The sequence below is a fragment of the Eucalyptus grandis genome, chromosome 2 (genome assembly GCF_016545825.1).
Source record: "Eucalyptus grandis isolate ANBG69807.140 chromosome 2, ASM1654582v1, whole genome shotgun sequence".
In the NCBI taxonomy this organism is placed as follows: Eukaryota; Viridiplantae; Streptophyta; class Magnoliopsida; order Myrtales; family Myrtaceae; genus Eucalyptus; species Eucalyptus grandis.
The window spans coordinates 30330982-30337304 of record NC_052613.1 but is presented as its reverse complement, the minus strand read 5'-3'; the positions used below and the strand labels follow the sequence as shown (position 1 = coordinate 30337304).

The 6323-nt window shown below is 38.2% G+C and overlaps 1 long non-coding RNA gene across 1 annotated transcript; it reads left to right on the top strand.

The window, feature by feature from the left end:
- The first annotated feature begins 8 nt into the window (after positions 1-8).
- On the top strand, positions 9-4530 carry LOC104432475. Its single transcript, XR_005548223.1, has 5 exons — positions 9-181; positions 912-2261; positions 2339-2690; positions 3111-3335; positions 3602-4530. It is a non-coding gene; the product is annotated as an uncharacterized LOC104432475 (long non-coding RNA).
- Positions 4531-6323: the final 1793 nt, after the last annotated feature.

Sequence of the window (6323 nt, the reverse complement as noted above, 5' to 3'; positions counted from 1 at the left end):
TCATTCAATTCCATTTCGTGCATCATCGATCGATCGCTCGAATCGCGTCGAGCAGGTTGAGATTCCATGGAGGATCGGGGCTTGGAGGTAGAGAAGGCTCGGTTGCTGAACTTGGCTCTCGAGTTCGGCTTCGACGAGCAGTTCGCCAGCAAGTGCTTGGACCGTCTCGTTTCGCTCTACGGTAATTCGGATCGTTACTCCGTCGCCCATTGTTCATGCTGATTAGCGTTTGCAGGGGTGGTGTAGGTATTTCTCGTCCCCGCAATGATGATGGCCGTGGAATAGTTTGCTCTAGGTTTGAATGGAGCATTTTTTGTGCTAGTCAGCGTTGCAGAGGTTGTGTAGGTCCTTCTGGAAGTCTGCTTTAGGTTTGAATAGATCAGGGCTGGTTTAGCGAAGTAGTCTTCCTGACGAGCAAAATGTCTAGTGTTGTTCCAGGTTGATGTGTTAAGTTGCTTCGGATGGTGGTTTTTCTTGGTTATTAGCCGAATCGCATGGTATCTGGTGATTAGGGAATGATGTAATTGCTTGTGTTGTGAAGATAATTTGTCATTGATCGATTGTGCATTCACAAAGAAGGAGATTTATTGCTGTCAGTCGTCACTCTGATGATGGCTATGGAATAGTCTCCCTCTTGGATTTGAATGGACCGGAGCTGGTTAAATCTAGTTCATTGAGCGTTAATCCCATCCCCATTTCTCTGTGGGTTTTGCGGAGTAGTCTTATTGACTAGCGAAATGTCTGACTTATCTCTGAACTAACCGCAAATTACATATGGTGCCTTGCCTAAAATTAAGTATGGCATCTCACTGTACTAGCTGCAGATTACATATTGTGAATTCTATTTATTTGATCTCTTTTTTGTCATGGAACTTGCAAAATCATCTCTCTCTTCTTTGGCTGTCTTAAAGCGATGAAGGTTGAGAGTTTATCACTGTGGAGCACTTTGTGGGGATGATTTTCTAGCAGAACTTGCCAAAACTATGCAAGACACTGAGGATTGGGATGATTTGCAAGCTGTGGAATCAGAGGTTTGTGGAGTTTTGACCGATGTGTTTGGCCAAGATAACCCTAATGTTGGCGGATGCAATGTTGTGCACAATATTAATATTATAGAAGATTTTCCACAACCTGAGAAAAATCAGACGTTTTTTGAGGTGGATTCCTTTACTGACAGTGAAGAGGAAGATGATATATTTGGCAGTAAAATGGGCAGGAAACCCACATGCTATATTCCTGATCAAAGCAGTACTCTGAGCAATTCATCCACTCAACTTCTGGCCAGACAATCTTTAGAATCCATGGTATGTTTCTAAAACTGTGAATTTGTCTCACTCCTTTCTGCCCCCACCCCCATGCCCAAAGCCAATTTGGTCAATAGTTGTTAAGTTTGTGGCTTGAGTTTTTGATTCATTTGGCTTGGGATTGGCCCGTGTAATTGCATGGACCAAATATGCGGCTTGAAGAATGTCTCAGTATCGTACAGGGTTGGCCTTTCGGTGAAGCAACTGTGGACACCTGAAGAGGCCACAATAGTTACTGGGAAAATCCCAGGAGTCTGGCCACAATGGTCTAGTTGTTTAGGAGGTTGACAAAAAGTTGGCAGATCTGGGCACGACTTTTTGTTCTTTTAACAATGATTCTGCAACCCATATATCCATTTATTTTTGTTGCTGAGGTGTATTGGGGTCGACAAGGATAATGAGAAGAATTGAGAACAGACTGTCTTGGTTTTTGATCGGGAGAGATTAGAGAGTCCTTCTCATAAAACTCTTGGGAAACGCTTTCCACTCGTCTCATTTGTTTTTGATTGACTCTCACAACTGGGGTTTTGGTTAGTGAGAAATTGATTATAACTTATTGTAATTCCCTCTTGGTCATTGTGAAACAACTCCTATTGACGTAGATGAAACTGCACATCCCCAAAAATTAGTGTCACTGTTCTTTGCTGTAAAAAATATGTCTTTCCTTGATCATGTGCAGTTTGCTTGTACTTCTGCTCCCAGCAAAGGACCTTATGCGAGGTACCTGTACATAAGCATTTAATAAATTGCTTACGAGGGCTCTGATGCGATCAAATGTATAGTAGACACTCCTAACTTGCCAGTTACTTCCAGTCTTTAAGATCTAAAATGACTTTATTAGAACTGTTTGGTCAATAAAAACAGTTGACTTTTGTTTTGGATGATGTAACACTACCTATATTTCCATACGTCCCAGTGATGGCCTTAACTGCAACTGCCACTCGGCCAGTTCATGAGGTATGAAACTTGCACATTGTCCTCCAAATTAAGTTAAAAAGTCATTTGGCTCTTATTGAAATGTACTTCTATTGCAGGATATCCTAAAAGTTCTCGGGATCCACCATGCTTTTGCTCTAGAGACAAGCTTTGACAGACCAAACCAAAAATATGAGGTCATAGCTAAGACCAAGGAACAACTGAAGCATCTTGGAGAGCTGCTAAAGAATCGGTTTGCTAATTTGCGTGGCAGTGTATTGTCTCTCGAAGAGCAAATGTGTTGATGTTGCAAAATACCTGAATGATTAGTGCGGTATAAAGACAATGCACTATCATGCTGGATTAGCAACCCATCAAAGAGTAGCTATTCAAATGAAATGGCATACTGGAGAGGTCCAGGTTGCATGTGTAGCCATTGCTTTAGGGATGGGAATAGACAAACCTGATGTTGTAAGTTGAAATGGACTCTAACCCTTTGCCTATTTTTAGTTTAAGAATCAGGTGACATGCTGGCAAATACTCGACTAATTCACTTTTCTTTTTCTAATGTTTTAGTTTCACTGATTGGTTTGTTAGTGTGCTTGGAAGTAAACTTTGCTGGTTCCATGGTCCAGTGGCCTACTAAATTGTTATTCTTGGCTATTGATTTTGGGAACTAGCAAATTATGTGTCTTTTTCAAGTCATATTCTTTCTTCCATGCATGGAACTTTGGTGTGCTGAAATTAAGTTAAACTAGGATAAAGTTCTTTTCTTTACTGTAAAAGTGGCAAATGAATCTGATCTAACTTGACTTTCTGTTATAATGTTTTTGTCATATTTCAACTTATTTTTGTCGGTTCAGTAATTATTTTTTTTTGGCATGTGGTCAGTGTTTTTTCATCCACAACACAATGTCCATGTCAATCGAAAGCTATTACAAAGAATCAGGGAGGGCAGGAAGAGATAATCTACCAGCAGTGTGCATTGCTCTGTATGCCAAAAAGGATTTCTGCCGGGTTGTGTGCATGTTAAGGAGTGATCAACGATGTAAAACCGAAATCTTTAAAAGTGCAATGGCTCAAGCTAGGAAAATGCAGCAATATTGTGAACCCAAGGTAATCCAATTTCTCAAGTTATCGCTGATGATCTCAACTAAGTGATGCTTCTATTTTGTGTTTACAATTTTCCACTTTGTTCTATTGATTGTTGTTAGTGTTAGTCTAGCATTACCCCGTGTGGATGCTAGATCATTAGATGGGTCTGTTGGCAACAAATTCAAATAATAATGGAACCTTTGGGCTAAACTCATATTTTACGCACCTAAATGGAGCAAAGTCTGTTGATAAATGTGTGTTTCCTCTCTAATTTGCAAAATTTTCAGGATGATTTTTCAGCGGCAAACCTTACTTGCACACTTTGGCAAGTCTTTGAATCAGAAAGACTAAATACAGCTCTAATCCTTGTGACAATTGTCTCAAAGCCTCTTCATAGAGGTACTCGTTTCAGGTGTCAACTCTCTTGAGGGCGAAAGGAGGTACCAACTTACGCATGATCTTGAGCCTCACAGTTCTTCTGGTTCCGTCATCCGCAATTATTGGAAGACTACATGGTAATGGAGGGGCAGAGGTCCTTAACTATGGACACAGAATTTCTCAGTTCCGATGGTTCAATCGGACGATTCTACCAATTGACCTTTAGACTAGAACCCAAACCGGTTCTTTGACTGGTCCGGGTTTGGAAGCGCTGCTTGACACGATTGCAAGACCTGATTATTATATGTGAACAAAAATTGCCAGCTCTCACAGCGATAACGTTGTGATAACGTGGAGGGTTGAGCGGCACTAACTTGGCGGAGATATGGGTCTCGCTTGATGCTGACAATATCTTCCTGAGGATGATGCAAGGTCGGGCAGTGGCGTTGACTTGTCGGTGAGTGGCGCTGACTTGTCCGATGAGCGGTTCGTTGACAAATGAGGGTCGAAGCGCGGCAGGGTATGATGGCACGGATTGGACGAGTTTGTGTTGTCCCGGCTTGTGAAGCTTTCGTCCATGGTGGAGTTGGGTCGCGGTGGGCGTCAATTCGGCAGCGTGATTCTCAGATTCAAAGTCTTTTGGAGTAGATGGCTGCGGAGGCTGTATCAACGGCGATGCGAGTTTTGAAATGCTTGCGAGAGATGAATGAACTGAAGGCCTTTTGTACATAACCAGAATGTCTAATACAAGTACGGGTGATCAATTATGTAGACCCCAAACTGATATAGAGATACACAATATTATGAATGTAGACATAATATGACCATCTACAAGATACATGCGATTTTTTGAATATGTAAGAGATTTAGTAATTTGCAGATGACATTCACCACAAACATAAAGGACAAGTTACAACATTGTTTTCATAAATTTGTGATTTTTATCCGACGTTACAATTAAATAGATTTTGGGTGTTAATTTGAAGGGAGGTTTTCACCTTATAATTTTGTCGGATAAATTGGAGTCTCGTACAGTTTTTACTCTCAAAGTTAGCTTTTCCTATATATGTACAGACTTTTTAGAGTTTGAAATCAGGTTTTGATTCAATATTAACATCTCAAATTTTTAAAACTCGACGACAAATTTACAAAGCTGGCGTTTTAATTTGGTTCATAGCAAGAAAAATTTATTGTTAAATATTTATGGGTTATTGAAGGCGTGAAAATGAGAAGACATGGTATTCGTCTTCTGCAGTATTGCTTGGTAACTGGAATTAGTTGTTGAATGTGGAAACAAAGAAATAATATTCATCGTCATTCGCCAAAAAAAAAAAAAAAAAACATTAAAAGGAGCAGAAGAAGATTTTGAATAGAAGGCACGCAGTTTAAGAAATTGTTCAAGAAATTATGGTCTATTAGTAAAAGATATAACAAAAAACGGAACGCTATTTACTGTCCATTATTTAAAGATTTACATCTTGGATAATGTTTCATTGGTCCATAATCAATGATTTTTCAAAAATGGTTGACGAGTTATTAAAGCCAACTAAATTGTTCCGTCTAGGAACCATAAATGGGGATTGTTTTTTTGATGGCCAAACTTTCATTTTATATTGATCTAGTCCGAGGAGCACTAATAAGTCTAATTTGGCTGAAAAAAGTAAAATTAATAAGTTTACCTCACTAGTCACTGATTATTTGTCTTGGTCTTTTATAATGGTTTGAGTGTTGATCTTTGTTTTTTGTTTTTTTTCTCTAGAAAGAGTCTTGGTCTTCATTACATCTTCCAGTTGGCTAACATGGACGTGACATTAGATTGTGACATTCTTCCCGAGATTAAGAATTAATAAGTGCCTTTTAAAAGTTGCTCGCAAAAAAATTAAAAAAAGAAGAATGAAGATTTCGAATAAAAGTCACGCAGTTTAAGAAATTGTTCAAGAAATTATGGTCTATTATTATAATATACGCCAAAAAATGGAACACTATCTACTACCCATTATAAAAATATTTTCATCTTGAATAATATTTTATTGGTCCACAACCATTGATTTATCAAAAATAGTCATGGGACAAGTTATTGAAGCCAACTAAACTATTTTTTCAAAAGAATCATAAAAAAGGATTTTTTTTTTTTTTATGGCTGAGCATGATCAAATTTTGTCACACTTTCGTTTTCTATCGATTTAGGTAGAGGAAAGCTAATAAATCTGATTTAGCTTAAAAAATAAAAATTGCCTCACTAGTCAGTGATTATGCATCTTGGTCTTTTATAACAGTTTAAGTCTTGGTCTTTGTTTTTTATTTTTTTCGCTAGAGAGAGTCTTAGTCTTCGTAACATCTTCTAGCTGGCTAACATGGATAGGACCTTAGATTGCGACATTCTCCTTAAAGTTTAAATAATTGTCTTTTTAAAGTTGGTCAAAAAAAAAAAAAAGGAGAAAAAGATTCTGAATAGAAGGCATGCGATTTAAGAAATTGTTCAAGAAATTATGGTCTATTATTAGAAGATATGCCAAGAACACTTTTTACTATCCATTATTAAATGATTTGCATCTTGGATGATGTTTTATTGGTTCACAACCATTGACATTTCAAAGATAGTTGTAGGATGAGTTATTGAATTCAATAGAT